Source organism: Protopterus annectens, chromosome 10.part0, assembly GCF_019279795.1.
Source record: "Protopterus annectens isolate FY-2018-M chromosome 10.part0, PAN1.0, whole genome shotgun sequence".
Lineage (NCBI taxonomy): Eukaryota > Metazoa > Chordata > Ceratodontiformes > Protopteridae > Protopterus > Protopterus annectens.
This window is the reverse complement of record NC_056744.1, coordinates 1,565,662,762-1,565,686,995: the sequence shown is the minus strand read 5'-3', so window position 1 is coordinate 1,565,686,995 and position 24,234 is coordinate 1,565,662,762.

Genomic DNA, 24,234 nt, shown 5'->3' with positions numbered 1-24,234 from the left:
TATTAACATCATAGTATCTTAATGTAGGTGGGGTGGCAATTTGCTGCTTAAGGTCTTCAAATGCTTTCTGGTGCTGTTCCAACCAAGACCATATAACATGTTCGCACATCAGCTCTCTTAAAGGTGCTGTCAACTCACTGAAGTCTGGTATAAACTTGCCTAAATAGTTGACCATGCCAAGAAAATGCTGTAGAGCTTGAACATTATCTGGTGCTGACATCTCAAGCTGATTGCTTGGATGGGTCTGGTCTCAAGCCAGTGCTGGTAAATAAATGACCTATATATGTAACTTCTGGTAGTCTGAATTTACACTTCAGAGGGCTGAACTTTAAGTTTACTTCACATGCTCTGTCTAGAACTCTCCTAAGCTTTCTGTCATGCTCTGCTTCCCCATTGCCTCCATCCAATAAATCATCTACTATTATGGCACAAGGATAACCTGAAAAAAAAATTGCTCCATTGCACACCAGAAGACTTCACTTGCTGAATTTATTTCAAATGGCATACTAAGGAATCTGTATCTGCCAAACAGGGTACTGAAAGCGGTCAGTAATTAGGATTTGTGATCAAGCATCACTTGCCAAAATGAACTTTTTGCATCCAAGACAGAAAAAAAACAGTGGTATTTGGTATTAGAGCTGTGACCTCTTTGACTATATGCATTGGATGATAGGGTCTCTTTAATGTTTTGTTCAAATCTCTTGGGTCAATACATATTCTGATGTCATCTGAGCCTTTTTTTTGTGAGCTGCTACCATGGATGTACCAGTAATTGGACAAATTACACCTTGATGCACCATTTTATCCATCTGAGCTTTGACTTTATCCTGCATAGCTATCGGAACTTTTCTTGCTGGTCTGACTACTGGACTGACCTCTGGGTCAAACTTCATAGAATACACAAATGGAAGTCTCCCCAGCCTGTCAATGAAAACATCAGCATACTCTGAAAAAAATGGCTTCAGAAAAATTGGAACTAGGATATGTGCTTATATGATGAACTTCTATGGTAAAAGAAAGCAGATTCATTGGCAAACTGTCTCTAAGACCCATAATGACTGCACAGGTTTTCAAACTACATAGAATAACAAGCTGCAACTGTTCCTAGCCAAATAACATAAAAGCATTACCGAGCCTTCAGTTTGAATTTCTTCACCTCCATAAGCAACAAGTTTCACACTACTAGCCACACTGAGTTGTTTATTTGTTCTCCCCTTAGCAAATGTGTCTGCTGATATAACATTACACTTTCAACCAGTGTCTACTTTGAGCTAAGTGGATCTTCCATTGACAGGTTTGCCAGACGTCCCTATTTGAGAGGGACTCTGCTGGGATCAGCAGCCCAATCCCAAGTCCCACACTGCTAGTTAAAATCCCAGCAAAACAACCCCTGCTTTGTTTTTTTGTTTTGTTTTGTTTTTTTTTTTTTATTGGCCTGTATACCGGTATATGAGCCAATAAAAAAAGTGCAAAACAGAGCTACTTCTGTTTAATGCAGAACTGCCTGATGTTCTGCATTGAACAGGAGGGTCCGCATTAAAGACCTTTTTTTAGTCTTCACTTAGCATGAAGGACCTTTTTTTCCCTACCTGCTCCTTAAGAAATCTCATATCCCTGTCTGGACAGTACAAAACACTGTTCTTCGCCACCAGATTCACTGCAGTCTACTTGATCAATTTGCTTTTTTGAGTGACCCTTCTTTATAACTGTTTCAGGTTTACTTGATTTGTAATTTTTTTTTTAAAATGGTTCCATTTTTTTACACATGTAACATTGCTGACCAAATGCTAAGCATTTCTCTCTTTTAGACTCATGATTGGCACCACAATTGCGACAGTTAACAATAAAGCTGGATATGGGCTTTGCTGTTTCACACTTGTACTGACCTGAGCATGCTCCTTTCTTAGAACTTGCTGGAAAACTATGTAGTTGCTCTTGACAACCAACAGGGGCTGTGGCTGCTATGTGCTCAGGCCTGCTTCTGTTTGCCACATGTTGCATGCTGTCTACATTTGCTCTGGAGTCTGCTGAAACCATACTCTTATCACTTGCAAGCATACTTGTGTGCCTTTCTGTAACTTCATGGATTTGACAAATCTCCAGGGGCGGCTCGTGGCATCGGACTGCCGGACTGCAGCCTCCTCAGCTTTTTGTTTAGAACTCTTTAGTTTGTTTTTTTAATGTAAAAAAAAAAAAAATCTTTTTTTCCACTTTAAATTTCGAGTCTGCGACTCGAAAATACGTGCATGGGCATTGCGCACTTCAATCGCAACAGCGTTTTTTTTTTTTTAAATTCTTGCAATGTTTTCATTGCAGCCCGGAGGAGCAATGAAGGCATCATTGTGATTCCCAGAAGTCTATGCGGTTGAGACACAAACCGCATAGATATGGAAGGGGCTCGGACTGTGACGTCCGCAGGCACGTCATGACGTGCTTGCTGGGCAAATGCTGCTGATTGGTTGTCGCTCTCTTCCCAGGCTTTATGTGCTGGGAAAAGAGCGAGAATCAGTCAGTCAGTTTTCGGCGTTGGACCTGATTATCACATTGTTTTTTTCCGGCTATTTAGTTTGACTGAAAACATTTTTCTTTTTTGATTTTTGGCACAAGAGTCTTAAATTGGTAAATAAAGTACACAGAGAGTGAGGCAATCAGGAGGACTGTTGATTTAATTATTTGCAAATTGCTGCTTCTTTCAGCTGTTCTTCTGGAATCAAAACAGGTGCGTTACTATTTATTTCATTCCATAATTATTTAATTTAAGTCGTAAACGTTTGCTTATCAAATCCGTTGACTCTAAAATAGCTGTAATAAGTGTTGTGTAATGTGTACAAAGTGCAAATGCATTTAGTTTCTGTCATGCATTACCTTGTGATGCAGCCTGCTGGTGTTTCAGGAAAGGTAGAAATTGCTATTGTTTGGGGGCTGTTTGGGATGCAAGCTGAAGCAGTGTGCATTTGTTTCACCCCTAGATTGGGCTGCATCAGGTGGCTGGTGTCTGAGACAGCATGAAAAACAAAACTGAAAACAAAGCTTCAGGGTTATAGTGTACTGATGGAGCAAGGCTGGTGAGCAACTGTCAGAGTAATGGTGTACGTTGTCATTTATTTTTAGTCTGTAACAAACTGGCTCTGATTAACTGAACTACAGAGTACAATCTTGCTTCAGATTGTTTTTTTTAAATTTATTAGATTTATACTATATTAAATGAGATATTTGTTTGTATATGATACTTGTAAAACGGATGTGGTTAGCTAGTAAATTATTTCCATGCATGTCTCAGAGAAATGGGAGAGTGTGGCAACAAAGTACAGCAATTGCAGTAATTATTTTAAGACAACAATAACACCAGATGTATAACAATTTTAATGCTAGAAGAAATACAACATGCAGACAACAAAATAATTAGAAGATAGCTGAATTAGTAGTGCTTCAGTTAAAAGTTTCTATTTAGTTTTGGTTGTTGGCTAGTGTATTTATTTAATCTTATAACTGGGCATGTAGTTTGAGCCAAAGTCCCTTCTCAGCCAAGACTGGCATCTAGAATGTAATAAGCTCTACTGCATGCAGTAAGGGTTGGGAATAAGTAAGACTTGGAAATAATTTTAACTATGTTGGTATAGCAAATATTTATATTAGTATAAGCAATTAAAGGATTAGTCATGACAGCATGGTGGATCAATAATTAAGTGGTCTGCCCCACAGGTCCAACATCTGGGGATCAAGTCTGACATCCTTTTACATGCTATGTTTAGTTTGCATGAGATTTCTATTGACACTTGATTGCTTTTAACTCCCAAAATCAAACTGATTGCCTGGCTAGAGTGAACTGTCCAACTTATTCCACTGAAAATTTCCTTTGTGGTTCAGGTCATAGCTGAAAGGGTTTGAGAAGGAAGGATTCACTTTCCCCACTAATAAGTGAATAAGTAATGCATTAGATCATATAAGTTAGAAGCCAAAAACAAGGACAAAAATGAAGCTAATAACCAATTCTGAGACAGGGAAGAGAGTTAGTTATGTGCTGTTATAGCTATGAGTTTTTTCTTTTACTATGCACATCATTGATTTAAAGGGTCTATATTGAATCAGTGAATGCTTAAAAAAGCTAATGCTGATTCATTGACCCTATTTAAGTGAAAGCTTGCAATCCCGAACACTCGGAGCAGCAATTTTTTTCCCAGGGAAAAAAATCGCTGTTCCACAAAAAAAAAAAAAAAAAATCTTAGAACAGTGTAGAGCAGGGGCTTTGCCCCACACTTAATGTGGGGCTGTGCCCCCCACAACCCCCCTACTTAAATATACCAACTCCAAGATCACACCACAGTGAAGGAAATGGCAAACTCCTGAAATCGGACTACGATTTTAATTCCCTGGGAAAAAAAATCATTGTTCCGGGTGTTCGAGATTGTAAGCTGCCACATAGGTCGATGAATCAGCATTCGCTTTTTTAAGCATTTGCTGATTCAATATAGAGCCAATTTAAAGTGCTCATGACAATCTACTGTCTGTATGTGCATGCCATACTTTTATGTGCGTTGTTTGAAAGCCAGTAAGAAGCAGCTTGCTGCTGTCATTTGACACTATTGCACCATATTTAGTGCTGTAGTCACTTCTTTTTTCTTTTCTTTTTTTTAGGGGGGGTGGGTCTGCTGATAGTCCCCAGCAAATCTATGAATGGCCTTTCATGGATCAGTCCTTCTACCTGTATACTAAATAAATAATTACACAGTAGGGTAAGGTTCCACTTTTTGGCTAAAGAATATCTCCCAGTATAAAGTATTTGCTATTCTTTATGTGAAGACCCATTCTTTTATGACATCACAGTAATTCTAAATTCCATTATTATTCCTCAATTATCCTAAGCATCTTTTAATGCTAGCTTTCATCTTCTGATGAATCAGTTATGGCATGATATATATACTGTCACTAACTAATCTTGTTACACCTGTTGTTCTTGTTGTTACATTTACTGAAGGAGTTGCTTGGGTAAGTGTTTCATTTTGGTGCTTATAGTTTAGTTATGTTATTGAAGTGGTTGCTTGGGTGAATGTTTCATTTTGGTGTTTGTATTGTACTTATGTTATTGAAGGAAAGGGGCAAACTTTTCGTTTTGGTGCTTGGGGATACCTCAGCATTTTTCTGAGGAGGTCACTTTTGTGAATGTTTCATTTTGGTGCTTGTACATGTTATTGAAGGGGTCACATGGGCAAATGTTTAATTTTAGTGCTTTTGCATATTGTACCTGGACATTTTACTGAAGGGGTCTTTTTTCTTTTAGGGAAATGTTTCATTTCAGTGCTTGTGTATACCTGGACATAGTAATGAAGATTTTGGTGCTTATACATGTTATTGAAGGGGTCACATGGGCAAATGTTTAATTTTAGTGCTTTTGCATATTGTACCTGGACATTAAATGTGTCATCAGTAGTTGCTGTTGCATCTGTCATTATGGTGGCAATATTACTGCACATTTTCAGTCTAGTTTTACATGATTCATCTGCAATACTATAGTCCAGATATTGAGGATTATTCTTCAATTTTTGTAAAGTGATATATTATAGGTGTTCTTTTTTCTGTGTTCTGAGTTTCACTGCTTATTTTAGTAGTACCTGATCAGCTTCAGCCCTTACCTTACTATGTACATTTTCCAGGATAATTTCTGGGTACTGGCATAGTTTCACTGTCTATTTTACATAATTTGAAATGGGTTTGTCTGTTTATGTTATTTCTTTTCTGTGCCAATGAGTAGTTCCATGCATCAGCTCACTTTGTTCTGGCTTTCATGGTGGCTGCTCTTTCTTTGCAATGCATCATTTTGTCTGACACATTCCCATGGTGCTTTCTGTTTGAGATTTTCTGAATGGCACCTGACCTATAGACTACATTAACTTTTTTCATTATGTTTGACAGTTTATTGTAAAGTTCATGCAGTCATAGTCAGCTTTGGTTTTGACAAAATCATAGTCTGCTATATTAGAGATGGTTGCACTGTGTCCAGATGGGCCCACCCCACACTGGTTGCAGCTTCAGCTGCACAAAGTAAACTATTTGAAGAAGCTTCAACCAAATTGAAAGGGAGAAAAATACATGGGTGCTAAAGCCCTTGCACTCCGCATGTGGGGAATTTTCCTGCCACACCCTTATGTATACTAAATCCAGGACTGCATAATCTGAGAACATTGGAAAGCCCAAAATCCTTGAATCACTGTTTGCACACTAATACAAACTGTTCTGGCAGTGATTTTCAGCTGAAAACATTGAATGATTAGCCTGCAGCTCTGGGAATGTATATCTGACAAGCTTAAACCTTGTACATTTTAGACCTGACCAAGGGCAGGTAAGCTAGTAGATAATAGCTTCATGTTATGAAGTTTTAGTGTTGGACTGATGTTGATGACATCAAGTGTTTTAGCATGTTGACAGAGTGACATTCAGTATTTTGTGCTATAGCCAGGTTAAAACTTAGATTTTTAATTATGGTCTTTCTGCATTTGGTCTTTGGCATTGAGAGTTAGTAGTGTTGTCTCTGGACTACTGTGCATTAAATGAAAAGCCCAAGCATTAGCTACTCTTTCTCCTGTCATGTTCATTTTGTGCTCCATACATTTGCTGCATTTTGTTTTATGCTTATTATATCATAGGAGGTTAGTATGCTAAGTTAAGTTCACTGACAGGGTTTTTTTGAGTTTCAGATTTCATACCCTACAGAAAAGTCATACTGATGCAAGACCTACTGAACTTTCTAAGTTTGTAAGAGCAGCATTTAAAAATTGTCTGTATTTTTTTTACCTTTGTCCTATTTCTATTTATGGCCTTATCCAGATTTCTTGCTCTGAGGTTGAGTATATGAAATGTGTCATGGGATCGGGGCCATCAGCCAGAGACGTTTCAAATTGTGACATACTTGTACCCCCACTCCCCCATGTAGTGACTTGAGATGTGTCCAGGTTTAGAGTATCCCTCCAAGGTAGATGTGTCCAGGCAAGGAGCACTTAGAGTATCCAAGGTAGACACAAGTACAGTCATGGCTTTTAATCTGTCCTTTCTTTTGCAGAATGTTCTGGTTTTCTGTCATTTTTATACTGTTGGTTTTGTGTATTCAGAAAATGCATTTTGTTGGCTGCTTGTCTTTTTATACTTTATTTTGACTGGCATTCCACTCCAGTAATGTATTTAAAAGTAATTTATGTTTTTGATGCATCACAGCCTTTGCTTCCCATCTAGATATTAAGCAAGCTGTCATGTAGCCAAGGCATTGAAATATTGTTTTCTTTACCACTTCATTTTTGTTTTGATTGGACTCTCATAGTGATAGCTTGTTGACCAACAGGGAAGCAGTGTATTTAAAATACCAGCTGTTGTGGTTTTGAGCATAGTGAAAGAATGCTAGCAAATGTACTTTTTCCTGTAAGAATAAATGTTTACACACTTCGCAGTCTTGGTTATTTATATATATATATATATATATATATATATATATATATATATATATATATATATACTTGAAAGTATTTTAAGCTAATGTCTTGGAGATGAACAAATTTTAATGATTGACTAATGCAATGGATTAATACACTCCAGTGAATCATACTGGCTTCAGGCTACACCTGGCAAAACAATACTGTCTGAGGTAGCTAAACATTCATTTGGCCCTCCCCCAAGACCCACTTCAGATTGCACCAACTTTACAGAAAGGATGCAGATTAATTATACACAAGAGATAAGTAATTATACAGTGTGGAGAGACTCTTAACTTACGAGCAGAATAACCCTTATTAGATTCTGGAAGATCAGAAGGCTAGGAATTCTATTCCCTCCCCAAAAATAGCAGCACAAAGTAAATGGCTTTAAGTTATAAAAATTTCACACTCAAATGAAGTTGGAGATCGAGTGTCTACAGGCTGAATAGATTGGTAGTTACAGCACATGGTAAATGGCTTTAAGTTATAAAATTATTTCACACTCTTAAATGAAGTTGGAGACCGAGTGTCTACAGTCTAAATAGCTTGGTAGTTACAGCACATAGTAAATGGCTTTAAGTTATAAAATTATTTCACACTCTTAAATGAAGTTGGAGACAGAGTGTCTACAGGCTGAATAGATTGGTAGTTACAACATGCAGAAAATGCTGACTTTTATGAGTTTATGGCAGTCCAGGTGTTTACCCTGCCCTGAGGCCCTGAGGATTAATGTTTCATGTGTTTGTTTTAGTGTACTTGTGATCATATTTAGTGGTTAACTTGGCAACAGCAAGCAGTCCAGTGACACATTTATCTAAGTTAGCTGATGTGCTTCCCTCTTAACAAACTTGCACTGCAGTGTTATATTTTTCTTTGTTGTACTCTTAACATTTTCCCAGAACAAGACGTCTGAGTGTAATTAATTATTTTTTAGGGGGTGGGTCATTAGCACTACTACTACTGAACTTCTATATATTGTATTTTATATATATATTTTTTGCCAGTATATTGTCTGAGAGTAGCTATAATTATAAGAAAATGAAAAACATAACATAACATTTTCAATTAGGGTAAAATGCTTGCATTAGAATAATCTAAAAATAAGCAGGCAGTGTACTACTACACATGCCTTGTGTTTTAAATCAGTATCTGTGGTACTTGAATACTTCAGAATCAGTACATGTGAAATGGAAATATGTATTGGTCTTGGACTGGTACTCTGTATGCATCCTCCTTTTCTGGAAAATAAAATTAAAAGATATTGTGCATACAAATAAGGAAATGACTGCATGTGAAGCTTGTACATGACTATGGTGGTTACATGGCATGATACAGTATGATATTTTTGGCCATTTTTAGTAGTCTTTCTTTCGGGAGGTTAGGACATCTGTTGGGGCATTTTAGATCATTTTTGTCAGAAATAGCCTGGGGGGGGTCTCTGAAATGAAATAGCCTGTAGTTTACAGACACACCATCAAATAAAGTAAGATTATGTGCAAGTTCTTGGCTATTGTGATGTGAAAGAAATGCAACCATGGTGATTTATTTCGCTTAAACATTGTAGGCTGAAAGCAGTTTCTCTGGGTAGGGAGTTGGGCTGGGGGCAATGCTTGTGTGAATAGCTGCAGTTCTGTCTACATTTTCAACAGTAATGTCGATTTCACTGAAGTAAGATCGACCAGAAGCTGAAGCTCTGAAATCTGAGTGGTTCGTATGTGTGTGGTGGGGGGGGGGGTCAAGGAATTTTTGTTAAACCATGTTTTATTGTAGAAAGTCTGGTAAGTAAAATTAAATGTGTACTTGGCTGATGCACGCAAGCTGTGATAGTGAGCCTGTCAGTAAAATGAAAGTATGCAATGCAGTTGTTAGTATTTGTACTTTAATCCTGACCAGTAAAAAGCAGCTACTTCATTAGGTAATGGGAGGGGGGGGTGTTTGTGAATTCATTGAGGTGACTGCCCTTGTTTACTGTCAGTTATGGCTTTGCAAGATGACTGTTTGGGTAAAGTCTGCTGTTGGGCAAGCCTGTAACTACCATTTCTGTGCAATGGACTAAATTAATGCAGCCATTTGCAGTTCATTACTGTTTTGCTTTCTGATTTCAGAGGTTTTTGAGCCAGGTACTTTTGGTAGGCTGTTGGGATGGGGGACTTTCATGTCGCCAGTGTTGGAATGAAATAACCATTTAGTGTTGTAATACTGGCTTTGCAAAACTCTGAGGGAGTAAGCAATATGCATACAGGCTGTGTGACTACAGTCTCTGTGCAGCAGATATATTATAATGCTGGAAGGATCAAAGCAGAAAGTATAGTGGAGGCAATGGAATGACTGCCCCTGTTAGTCTTGCAAAGACAATGTAAGCTGTGACAGTGTGTGCATCACAAATGCATTAATAGTCTTTAATCCTGGCAAGGCCAAGCCAGATAGTTGGTAGATCATGGCTGTGGCACTGTCAATGAAATGAGTGCTGTTTCTGAAGCTGTAAATCATTACATGTATACAACAGTGGCACTTAAATAATTTCTGCAATATCTTCATTTCAGAGTTGCAACAACTCAACTACAATAACCAGAATGAGTGAACAGAGTGAGCAGAGTGTTACAGTTGCCTATCTGAAATCTATTAATTTTAAAGAGTTGACTCTTGATGAGAAGTTAAGAATCAAGAGGACTGGAAGACCCACACCTGATCTGAAGATAGAGTCTGCAGGTACAAGTAGGTCAAGAACATACACACGCAGCTTCAACAGGTCAGTGTATGACAAACACACCTGGATCTGTGGTTGTGAGGAAACAAACAGCTTGTACTGCTTCCCATGTTTGTTATTTGGTGGAGAGGAAGCCTGGACATCAAAGGGGGTATGGATGACCTGAAGAGACTGGAAGAAAAGTCCAGAAGGCATGAACAGTCTGCTAAACATCTAGACAACCAAATGAGTCTAGCAGTGTTGGGAACTGTGGATATCAGGTGTCAGTTAAGTAGTGGATACCAGTTATCAGTAGAAAGACACAACAAGAAAGTGGCTGACAACCGTCATGTTCTGTCTATTTTAATAGAATGCATGAAGACGTGTGGTGCACAAGAACTAGCTTTCAGAGGTCATGATGAGTCTGAAGAGTCAAGGAATCCAGGAAACTTCCGGGCAATAGTAGAATTAGTCAGCCAGTTTGATAAGAAGTTGTTAGACCACGTGACAGCTTCAACTGTTTTCAAAGGAACATCAAAAACTATTCAAAATGAACTCCTGGACTGCATGCTAACAGTATGCAGAGAAGAAATAAAAAGAGATTCAGACTGCAAAATTTATAGCAGTAATTGCAGATGAAACCACTGATTTTGCTGCGACGTGGCAAATAGCTATTGTGTTCCGTTACATTGTCAATGGACAGGTGGTGGAACATTTTGGGGATACTTTACACCACTTGGACAGACAGCACAACATATTGCTGTTGTGATAGAACAACAGTTGAAGGAAGTAGTGGGAGACCAGCATGAAAAAGTGATTGCTCAGAGTTATGATGGTGCATCGGTTATGAGTGGTGTTCAGCATGGGGTCCAGGCCATCATAAGAGAAAAGTTTAAATATGCCTACTATGTACACTGCTATGCCCACCAACTTAATCTGGTAATGCAAAGGGCCGCACAACAGAATACTGAAGCAAGGACATTTTTTGTAACACTTGGTGGAATTCCAGCCTTTTTCAGTCGTTCAGCTCAAAGACAAGCTGCTCTGGATAATATAGTATCACAACGCATGCCAACAGTGTCAGGAACACGGTGGAATTTTAACATCCATACTGTAAATGCAGCGTACAAGAACTTGGAGTCGCTGGAAGAGTGCTTTGATTATTTGTACAGGAGTCCTACATCTGGTACAGCAACTATACTGGAAGCAAATGGGCTACTGCGATCACTTGAAGATGACCAATTTAAATTTTGGCTTGCTGTCTTCCATCGTATAATGCCCCATGTTGATGTTCTGTACAGGCAACTTCAGTGTCGCACCACAGATGCAACTGCTGTTGAAAAGGATGTTCATACATTTTTGGATGCAATTGACAGTGTCAGATCGGATATCGATGGTATTGCAGAGCAGTACCTACATACAGAGAACATCCGGTCAAAACGTAGATGAGGGCCATCAGCTTCCCGACCACTGCATGAGACCTTGCCAATTGCTGCAAAGGAAGTGTGTGATGTCATAAGGTTCCAGGCAACATCACAATTTCAACAAACTGGCCATCTTCAAGCTTCTCAGTTACTTCTGCCTGGAAAGTTTTCAACATACATAAGAGAGTTTCCAGAAAATCTGTTCACAGGAACAATGGACAGCTATCCATTCCTGATGAGGGGACAACTTAGAACAGAACTTGGAGTGGTGTATCAATGTGAAGACTTTAAAGCAGCTGGCAGTGCAGTCAAGATGTTACAATTCTTGTTGGACAACTCCTTAACCCGTGTGTTTTCACAGACTTACAAAGTGTTGTTAATTATAGCCACCACACCAATGTCAACTGCTGAGGCAGAAAGGTGTTTCTCAACACTGAAAAGGATTAAAACGTTTCTTCGTTCTACAATGGGGCAAGACAGATTGAATGCTTTGGCTATGCTTTCCATAGGAAAGGAGTTAATGCGGAGTATACCCAACTTCAACCACAGAGTTATTGATTATTTTGCACAAAATAAAGAGAGACGAATGGACTTTATCTATAAGTAACGGAACACCATACAGAAGAACACAAGAGGCACTTATTTGGTACTATACTAGTACTACAAGCACTTATGTAACCCAGCCACTAGGGATGCACAAGTCAGTGCATTTCTTCGTGCCGGTCCCAAGCCCGGATAAATGGGGAGGGTTATGTCAGGAAGCCTGGGCATCACCACATATAACCTCCTGACAATTTTGTGGGACAATACAGATTTTGATACAGGATTGGTCGAGGCCCAGGTTAACAATCACCACCACCAGTACTACTCTTTACCAAAAGGGTGCTGGCAGAACTTGGGGGGAGGCTACTGTTGGCTCTAGAAGAGGGGGAAGGCATGCCCAAAGGTAGAGTGTGATTTGAACATGTGCTGAGGAGGGATGCTAAGGAGAGATGCTACTAGGTATATTGGGAGAAGGATGCTAAGGATGGAGCTGCCAGGGAAGAAAAGAGGAATGACTTGTAATTAGATTTATGGATGTGGTAGAGGAAGTGATGTGGTGACAGAGCAAGATGCAGAGGACAGGAACCAATGGAAACAGATCTGATGTGCAAACCCCTAACTGGAACAACTGAAAGACTGCAAGCACCTATTTGGAACCAGCTGGGGGTCATGTGAATATTATTTGCTTTGGGAAACTTAAAACTGTCCATTTTGAGCCTCCATGAAAAAGGGGGTGGGAGAAATCCAGTATGACCTGATGTGTTCCAGACCACAGCTTCTAAGGTGCATGACAGCTTCTCCTCAGGTGCAGAAACGGAGTATGAAGTACTGTTTGCAGTATACCACAGAGGTAAGTGTTCAAACCAATGTGTGTATGTAACAATGTGTGCTGTGTAGACTATTCAGCATGTGCCATACTGACTGAGCATTTATTTCATGTAAATAAGTATGTGAAGCATTGATCCCATTGCACCATAGTCACCCCGTCTTGTTGGCCACACCCCGTATTGTTGACCACACCCCGTCTTGTTGGCCACACCCATCCAGCTGTCTCCTGCAGACCCCCTATGATTTGAAGTCACCAGCCGCCACTGCAAATCTCAATAGCTTTACTCAACATTAAATCACTGTCACAAAGCAAAATCTTTCTCACAGCAGCACTATTAATACCACACACACAGGCTTGTCCTTTATTAACTCATCTTTTAAGTCACCAAACCAACACATTTTAGCTTTGTTTCTCAGGTCAATAATATAAGCTGCAAAAGTTTCCCCTGGTTTCTGATCTCTTGTATAAAACAAATGCCTCTCTAATGTAATATTTGGGCGTTGCACATTTCCCTGAATTTGCACTTTAAACACTCTGAGTCTTCCCTTGATTCAACCTGTACAACAATGTGGCAATTTTCACCTTCTCGTTTGTATACTGCTGGTGCATACACAAATGAATGCTCTTTTTTCAATGGCCTCTGACCTAGCTAGGTTTAGCAAAATGAATGCCCTGGTCTTTGCCAGAATAAGTTACTTGTATAAAATATTGTACTCTTGCTCAAATATTCTCCAATTCTCTGCAATATTCTGATTAAATACAAGTGGTGAGGGCTTTCAAAATCCATCTGCCATATTTACACATGCCATTGAAGGGTTTTGCAAGTATGCACGAACACACATATACACATATGCCAGAGATTTTTTGTAACTTTGCTAAATAGCACAACAATTTATTTTATTTATTAACATTTGTTGACTGGGAAAGTCCACTGGATCAGAGACCCATGTTCAGTGGAGGCCCAGGGAAAAAAGCTCCACAAGCATTACGGGGAATGGCAATGTTTAAAATACAATTAAAAGTATTACAGATATAACAGGCACTAAACATATTACAATTTACATTTCTTGGGATTTACATTAAACTGAACTAGAAAAATTCTTACAGTAGGTTGCCATGTTAGATCAACAGAAAAAGAATAGACTATGAAACAGTACTTTCTTTGATAAGATTATAGTATCCTGTATAGTAGGAATACAGTAGTTAATGTGAAGACTGGGTTTTGCAAAGTTTTGTTATCTTAGTATTTGGTGAAATGTACTGTTTAAGGCGATTTGCTCCTGAGGCAGGTGCAGGACGGATTGTTTAGATAATGTGTTTCTAGAGCTAATTTAAAAGTTTTTGGGTGGTCAATTTGGGTTATTTCAGATGGAAGGTTATTCCGTAGTCTGGCTATGGTATGGGAGAACAGACATTGTCCTGCTCTTTTGTTGGGTTTAGTTACAGTAAGCATCAGTGCTCTTGTGGGTGTGTATGTTTGTAGGATTGAGTTGAGAGCAGGGCAGTCATAGGTTTAGAAATTGGGCTAAGGTTAGTTGGATATAATGTAGATGGTGGGAAAACTCTAGTCATTTTAGCTGGGTGATAGCATGGCAGTGATGAGAGCAGTGTGGTTTTTCAGAGGTGAATTTGGCTATTTTATTGTAACAGGATTGTAATTTATTACTAAGGGTTGTGTGCAGATTAGTAAAAATGGCACTACAATATAGAAGGGTGGGGATGAGTAGGTTATTGGCTAGTTTTGTTTTGGTATATTTATCCAGATAGAGCTTGTGGCAATATAATTTGCCTAGTCTGAAGTGAGTTTTCTTTATTGTAGTTAGGATGTGTGGTTTGTATGTTAGTTTGTTATCTATTGTTATACCTAGTAGTTTGGCTGTTTTCACCAATTCTATTTCTGTGCCATCTTTAGCAAGGATTTTGAAGTCAATGTCAGGTGATTTTGTAGAAAAAAGTAAAAGTTTAGCTTTTTTAGGGTTCAGCATAAATTGTGCATCAATAAGCCATGATTCAATCGAAGTAAAGGCCTGTTGTGTAACTGTGAGGAGGTCTGAGAAATTGCTGGAGGTGGATATCAGTGTTAAATCATCATCATACTGGATGAGATTCTGGATTAGGGGGACTTTGTGCAGGTCATTGATGAAAATATTGAACAGTAGTGAACCTAAAATGGATCCTTGTGGTACTCCTATATTGTTAGGTTGTTAACAGGATTGTACATTTAGCAACCTTACTGATACTTCCCTGCTGACCCGCGGTGGTGGTGCTGCGGTAGCGTTGTCACCTCACAGTAAGACGCTGTCTGGTTCGATTTTCAGCTAGAGCGTCTTCTGCGTGGAGACATGAGTGAATGGGCATACCTTCGTTGAAGGTTGTGCATCAGGGCTGGTAACTCGTCATGCAAAAATCAGCTACCAGTCATTAGCGGACCGGAGTTCCGCTGTGGCGACCCCTAACCGGGAAAAGCCAAAAGACACAAACAAACTGATTGTTCCCTGCTCTATAGGTAAGAGGTAAACCAAATGAGGATTTTGAGGAGCAATCTAGTCTTGCTAGTTGGTTTACTAGCTTAGTATGTGACACTGTGTCAAAAGCCTTCGATAGGTCTAGTAAGATTACTGAGGTAGGATGGCCTGCATCTAAGGCTTTGTTGACAGTGTCAGTGAAAGATAGTAGGGCAGTAATAGTGCTATGTCCTGGCTGGAACCCGTGTTGGGTAGGTGATAGAAGAGCATTACATGAGAGGTGTTTAAGTAGTTGTGTGTGGACACATTTTTCCAAGATTTTCAATAGTGGGGAGAGTATAGAGATAGGGCATTAGTTAGAAAGATCATGGGAGTTTCCCCCCTTTGTGTAGCGGGGTAATGATGGATTTTTTGCATAGAAGAGGAATGTAGGATTCAGAGAGAGAGAGAGACATTTATGAGAATGGTAAATGGATATGCTATTGCACTCTGAATAATTGAACTTTGTGAAATAAGTCTCTCGGGAACTGTAATACTCTTGAAATTACTGTACTGCAAGAAATCACCTCTTAGTGTAAGAAACATTTCAAAATAACTGTGCTGTGTGAATGAACTGGGCAGAAGAAGCTCAGAGTAAGAAACATTTCGAAGTAACTGCACTTTGCAAATAAACAGTACACAGCACACTGAAACTTTTTCCAAATGGTGGTACCCTGCTAGGTAATTCTTTACAGTGCAAGAAACTCTGTAATGCCAGCACTTTGTGAATAGACACATCCAGCACAAGAAATTTTTTGAAAAATATTTGCACTTTGTACACAAACTCTTTGGAGTACATGCACAGTAAGAAGCACAAACTGTAAGCACTTTTAGGTTCATGGGTTCATAGGTAGGTACTAGGCTATTGGCCCAAGGGCTAAGTAAGCCTAGCCAACAAGGTTCCCTGGCCACCCATGAAAGTTATTTTCCTGTGCCCCTGTTGAGTACAGCCACAGAAGTGATCCCGGGGTGTATTTCCTATTTCCCATCCACTCATCAAGATTTTTCTTGAAGAGTGCTAATGAGGAGCTTTGCTTGACATAGATGGGTAGCTTGTTCCAGGGTATGAGAAGTCTCTGGGACAGGAATCTATCCCTCCAGCATGTCCTGTTTATTGTGGTGACAAGGTATAGATCCCTAGAGTGTGTAGCTTGGAGGGATTGGGATTTCTTTAGGTGTAGCATGTCCAACAGCTCTGAGTTTGACATAGCTTTATATGCTAGGTGGAGATCTCCTCGGAGTAGGCGATATGCTATGGAATAAAGCTGGAGTTTTTTGAGATGGTCAGTGTAGGGCATCTGAGGCCAGTAATCCTCTTTGTGAGGTACTTCTGTGGCCTTTCCAGCTGCTGCAGATGTCTTGTGAGGCACATTCCAAAAGGGGTGTTGTACTCTATAATGGGTCTAATGAGTGTCAAGTAGAGGGGAACAATGACCTCTTTTTCCTGGATGAGAACCCTTTTGTGATGAGGTGTGCCATGTAGAAGGATTTCCTGACTACTGTGGCAATGTGATTATCAAAGGAGAGACTACTGTCCACCTAGATCCCCAGGTCTCTTATCATACATTCTGCGTTAAATAGACTGCCGCCTATGTGGTAGTTCATGGGTACAGAGTTTTTACCAAAGGGGATGACAGTGCACTTTTTGGCATTGAACTTGGGGCCATGCCTCTGACACCAGGCATCTGTCTCAGTGAGGCCCTTCTGTAGGATGTCCACATCATTTGGGGACTCAACTATGGCTCCTAGTTTACAGTCATCTGTGAACTTCATTAGCCAAAGACCTTCTGTGTTAGCCTGTACTTCAGAAAAGTAGATACCAAACAGGAGAGGTCTCAGGACTGAACACTGTGGTACTCCACTTGTCACTAGTTTAAAGTCATATTTTGGAGTCTACAACTTTTACAGTGTGGGTTCTATTAGTGAGCCAGTTGACAACCCATCTTGTGATGTAGGGATTTATACCTAGTTTAGTGAGTTTAGCTATAATTCCAGAATGGGGATGGTGTCGAAAGCCTTGGCGAGGTCAGGATAGGCTGTGTGAACCACCTTACCCTCGTCTATGGCTTTGGTGACTGCCTTAAAGAATTTGATCAGGTTCAGGAGGCATGATCTCTGCCTTTCACAAACCTGAACTGGGTGGGGTCCAGAGTTTGGAGGTTACCAATGTATTTGTTTATGAGTTCCATGATGATACGTTCCATGACCTTACAGACCAGGCTTATCAAGCTAATAGGGTGATAGTTCCCAGGGTCAATGGTGGCCTCCCCTTTGTGGAGTGGGATAACTGTTGCTGTGCTCCATTCAGTGGGCACAAAACCTGATGTGAGGCTATGACTGAACATGGTGCTTAGGTGGGGAGCTAGTTTGTTCTGAAGTTCATGTAAAACGCAGCCTGGGATGTTGTCCAGTCCCATGGATGCTGTGTTTTTGGCTTTAGAGACTGCAGCTATTACCTGCGTAGTTGTGATTACAGGGACTCTGCATTCTTCTTGTATAGATATGGGACCTTTAGGGGGTGAGAGGGGGTAAAGTTAGCACTGAACCTATCTGCCAGGATGTTGGCAATATCAGTTGGTTCTGTAATTTTTGTGCCATTGTGCTGTAAAGCAGAGCAGATCTGGGTGTTGCCATTGAGATTCTTGACATAGCTATAGAATGCTTTGTGGATGTCCCTAGAATCAGTGGTGATTTTGTTTTCATAGCTAGCTTTGGAGGATCTTATAAGGGATCTCAGCTTCTTAATGAGGCTGACCAGGGAGCTCCTCCACTCATGGGATTTTACTCTCTTTTGCAACAGTTTTTTCCTTCCGTTGTAGAGTTTGTTTATGGCAAGGGACCACCAGATTGGCTTCCCTTTTTTGTAGGATAGCATCTTGGTTCTGTTTGGGATAGCACAATCCATGCACTTGTGTAAGTGCTTATAGAGTGCATTTGTGTAGGATTCAGTGGTCGTAACTGCATTGCCCAGCTGCATGGGTGTCATGAAGTCCACCACTTCTGTCTTAAGAAGCATGAAGTTGGCTTTGGAGAAAATTTTTACCATGGTTTCCTTAATGGGGGGTGGGGGCAGGATGTGGATATCTAGGGTGATTAGCGTATGGTTGGGTCTGACCAACGAGGAGTTGATTTCATGTGTGGAACACTGGTCACTCATGCTGGTAATGACTAGGTCTAGGATATTGTTGCCCCTGGTGGGGGTGTGGATAAGTTGATCCAGGGCATTGGAATTTATGAATTTCAGAAAGCATTGAGTGAAGGAGTTGGTACATGAGTAGTTTTCCCAGTTAATGGTGGGGTAGTTGAAATTGCCCATTATTAGGGTGTTTGGTTGAACCCTAATATTTTCCAGTATATCAAGAAAAGAGGAGTGGGAATCCTGGGGCATGGTGGGCGATCTGTAGCAAGCTACAATTTGGATTGCAGTTTTGCTCGGAGTTAGTTGCACTTGGATAACCTCAGATGGAGTATGCTGAGAAACTAGCCTGGAGGTGTGGATATCTTTAATGAATATGGACACACCTTCACCTTTGGTGTTCCGGTCCAAGTTAGGTGGCCGAAAAGTGTGGTATGTGTTATAGCCTGGTAATGCAGGGGTGCTCTATGGAGCCTTGATCCAGGTCTCAGTCACTGCACAGATATTGATATTCTTCATTTTAAGGAGTGCCTCAAGGGAGTGCATTTTGAGATTTAGACTTCTAGCACTGAGTAGCATTACCCTCAGTTTTTGCTTGCCTCTTCCTGTTATGGTGGTGAATTTGTCATTTGAACCTTGCCTAAAAAGGCACTATAGGGGCGTCAAGAGCCTTAGCCAGTATCCGGAAAACCAGGAGTGATATGTGCAGGTCATCTCTGGCAAAGCATTGTGGTCTGTTGACCATGTCATCTGAGGCAGACAGATACTGGATCCATGTAGAATGACAGCAGGAGCTTAGCCAATTGTTGAAGTAAATCATTTTGTCCTTTTACTGCGGTATCATTCTGGGAGATAGCAGGATGCTACTCAGGGCTAGGGTCATACCTGCCTGCACTACAAGATCAGAGAGCTGTTCCATGGTTTACTATCAAAATTGCGAATGGCACTACGTCGACTGTCATATACTCAAACATGGAAGGTCGTAATCGGTAATGTCGAAGACAAAATAATCAATCTAGGAATGGTTTTAACATGGGTCGAGGTAGGGGAGATGTTTGTAGTTCGGAATAATGCTGAATACCTACCTCGACCCATGTTAAACCATTCCTAGATTGATTATTTCTTCTCGACACCGATACGACTTCCATGTTCAAGTATATGACAGTCGACATAGTGCCGTTCACAATTTTGATAGTAAACCCTCTTCCATGTCTCTTTTCATGTAGTGCAGGGAGGTACATCTCAGGTCATTCACTCCACATGGGCAATGACAGAGTCATATTTGTACTTGTTGTGGAGTGACCTGAGTGCGTGGGTTATGTGGCAGATCCTGGCACCCGACAGGCAGCTGACAGTAACCTTCTCCTTGATGTCCTTCAAGAATGCAACTGCAGTCATAACATATGGGTAGTCCTGCCTCAGGCAGCCCTCGGTCAGCTGAATTCCAAAGTCTGGGTCCAGCGTCGGCTGGTGTCGCCTCCTCTCCAACGTCACAATGGCTGGAGTATAAAGGCATCGGCCGACGCCATCTTCTTCAGTCTTTCTTGCCGCGCGGTGCCCGAAGCAGAAGCAGTTCGCAAGTGCCGGTCGGTCAGCTCCTGTGTTTTCAGTACCGAAGTCATCTAAAAGCTAAGTACCCCATTGGGGAACATTTATTCTTGCCTCAGCCGATGTCAGAACAAATTGAGAAAGTTAATAATTGTTTGTCTTGTGGTAAACAAATACCTCATAAGGACTTCCATTCTCTGCCTTCCTTGCCTGGCCCCACACCACGACGTCTCGGCCTGTGCTGCCTGTGCTTGCTTTAATAAGCGCACTCTCAGGCGCCGGGCAGAATTCGCAGAGGACTTTTTCGGTGAATCTTTTGCATATATCATGCCGTCGGATCAACCGACAACCCAATCTGCTAAATAACGCAAGGACTGGGACCGACGTCCTCGGCCCGCGTCCACTACCGATGCTACTCCTAAATCCTCTGCTAGCGCTCTGGTCCCCTCGGAAGTGATAAATCAACTGCTCCAGGCCGACTCAATGTTAACATGACCTTCGGTCTCAGAGATCTCTCCGGTGCCGGTTGTTGATTTTCCTCCGGATCTACTCGACACCATTCCGGTGGACAAGGTAATGCCTGCACGTGGGGCTGCTAGGCCTCCTGTATCCATGTCCATCAAGGCCTTTGCACATGCTAAGGCCGCCAGTCAGGCCAAGGCCCATCCTAAACCTGCCCAGGCCCCTTCATCTGATAAGCAGATCATGTCTCTGGCTGCAGATCTTATTTCCCTTATCAGGGGGTCTCAGCCTCATCCGGACAGGGGTTCTCAGCCACCTGCAGAAAAAAGGCCTAGAACTGAGCAGGCGGATGACCTCTCCTTGGATGAAGCCTCTGGGGATTCTGAGCATTCTGATACCCAAGAAGAACCCTTCCAGGCCTACGAGGACTCTGATGCTGAGGAATCAATTCCCTCTGCCTCCCCTCCAGAGGATTTCTCTTTTGGTGAAGTCCTGCATTCCATGAGGGAACATTTTCAATGGCAGGGTCAGGAATTCTCTGACTCCAGGAAAAGGCTTCGTACTTTCCTCAAGCTTCCCCAGCACAGACCCTTGGCTATCCCTCCAGTTATGGATGTTTTGTATGATGTTTTCTCTGACTCCAGTGCCAACCCGGATTCTCTTCCTCCTGCTCCTGTCAAGCCGGACAGATATTACAGGGTCCCTGACACTCACAAGCACCTTTTTAAGGCTCACTCTGTGGACCTAGAAACTATTTTACAGGGCCCCAAGGGAGTGGCTTCCTCCTCTGCCAAAAACCTACTGCCAGCTGACAGAGAAGCAAGGTCCCTGGAGAGATGGGGTAAAAAAGTATATACCTCTACTACCCTAACCATGAGGTCTCTTAACTGCCTTTTTCACATGTTTCAGTACCAAGATTTTCTCCTGGATGATTTACAGAAAAAGTTAGCCTTTCCTGAGCCTATTGATAAAAAGGCACTGCAGGATCATATTCATAACACTCAGCAGGTTAATAACCATTTTCTGCAGTGTGGTTATGATGCACTGGAAGCTTCATGTAGGGCAGCTATGACTGGGGCTGTAATACGTAGACATGCTTGGTTGAAGGATCAGTCTTTGCCTGACCATGTTAAAGTAAAGTTACTGGATGCACCTTTGGAAAAAACAAAAGCTTTTTGGTGCTACTGCACAAGATTTATTGAAATCCATAGAGGAAAAAGCCAAGTCAGTACAGACAGTCAAGGATTTCCTTCAGGTTCAGCCACCCATATTCAGCAGAAACTGGCCCTCCAAGAATTGGTCCTTCCCCGGCTCTGACAAGTTTCAAAGGGGAAAAAGCAGACGTGCCCGAGGTAGAGGGCAATACTGAGGATCTTACAGGGGACGCCAATGGCAACCTCCAAATCAAAGAAGTGGCGCAGACAATTCAGCTGCACCACAAGGACAATCACAATGACTTGACTTTCGTACCGCCTACAAAGGTTCAAAGAGAAGCACCTTTGGGCGGAAAATTAGCCTTATTCTCACAAAACTGGCATATCTTAACCAAGGACAATTGGATTCTGGATTTGATAGACAAAGGTTACAGATTCCACTTCCACACATTACCAATAAAACAAGGCATGCCAAACCTGCCACATCATCAAAGGGCAGAGGCTCTCACTCAAGTTTCCAAGCTATTAAGTATAAAAGCAATAGAAAGGGTTCCTCCTCAGGAACAAGACCAGGGATTTTATTCAAGACTGTTCCTTGTTCCAAGAAAAGAAAACAAATGGAGACCCATACTGGACTTGTCAACTCTAAACACTTTCCTCATTGTGCCAAAGTTCAAAATGCTGACGTTGCAGCAACTTCTTCCCATGTTGGGCAAGGGGTCTTGGCTGGTCACTCTGGACCTCAAGGAGGCATACCTGCATGTCCCAATCAGACAAAGCTGCAGAAGATACCTCAGATTTCTTGCAGGGACAGAGCATTATCAATTCTCAGCATTGCCGTTTGGCTTATCTACTGCGCCCAGAGTGTTCACGAAATGCCTGGCATCAGTAGTGGCACACTGCAGACTGCAGGGGATTCAAATATACCCCTACTTGGACGACTGTCTCATACAAGCAGACAACAAACAAACCTTAAAAGGGAATTTGGACTATGTCATGCATCTACTGCAGGCCTTGGGATACACAGTCAACATTCAGAAGTCAAACTTACTACCATCCCAACAAATTATATTCCTAGGAGCCAAACTGGACACGGAAAAACAAATGGCCTACCTCACAGAGGAAAAACAGCAGCATTTACCAGAGTACTTCAAAGGCCTAGCAAAGCTTTCCCAGCTGACTGCAAGGAAAATCCTGCAGGCCCTGGATTTCATAGCATCTTGCATCCTTCTGATACCTTTGGCAAGACTTCATATGAGAAAGCTGCAATGGTATCTAAAAAACTTATGGTCTCAACACAACAACAGCCTAGAGGACATAATCCCACTTATTCCATGTCTGCAGAAGGAATTTCTATGGTGGGCTCAAGCCAGTCAACTAAACGAAGGCATGCCTTTCAACAGACCTCAAGCAGACCAAATGATAACAACAGACGCCTCAGACCATGGATGGGGGGCGCACATGGAGGGCAGATGCATTCAAGGTCTTTGGACGCCAAAGGAAAGACATCTGCACATAAACCAAAAGGAGATGTTGGCAGTGATACATGACATCGAGACTTTCGAAAAAACACTAAAACAGGGACATTTGCTAATAAGGACAGACAACACTACTGTCATGTGGTACATAAGCAGGGAGGCACTCATTCTTACCCCCTCTGCAGACTAACAATGCTTCTCTGGGAAAAATCCCTGAGCCTGAGGATACATTTACAATCCCGGTTTGTACCAGGCAAGGACAATATACTGGCGGACAATCTGAGCAGAAATTTCATGGATCCACATGAATGGATGCTGCACCCTCACATTTTCTCTCAACTGGCAAGGACATGGGGAAGACCGGACGTAGATCTTTTTGCTTCCCACTTAAATCATCACCTGGAAAAGGTCTGCACAAGGACTCACCACCCTCTAGCTTGGAAAACGGATGCTCTCTCCTTCAGCTGGAATTCTCTAAAAATGTATGCATTCCCTCCCCTGCCTCTGCTGACCAAGGTGATACTGAAGATCAAAGCAGAACAACCAACAGGCATCTTGATAGCTCTAGACTGGCCGAGGCAACACTGGTACCCATTGCTATTGACCATAACTCGGACCAAGCCATGGCCTCTGACCCTATGGCCCCTGCTCCTAACTCAACACAATTACAGGACTGTACATCAAGACCTGAAAACATTGCACCTGACAGCCTGGAGGCTACAATGACTTCAACACCAAACTCTCTTTCCAAATATGTTCAAGAGATCTTGCTGGAAGCACGCAGACCTTCCACCAGAAAAACCTATTCAGCCAAGTGGAAGAGATTCAGTATTTGGAATGCCAACAGGGGTCAGGACACAGCATTACTGAGTATACCTCAAATATTAGAATACTTGGCAGAACTATTTCATACTGGACTCTCATACTCCTCAATAAAGATTCATGCCTCAGCAATCTCAGCAAAATACAACTGTGACCCTCCAGTGTTTTCACATCCTCTGCTAAGACAG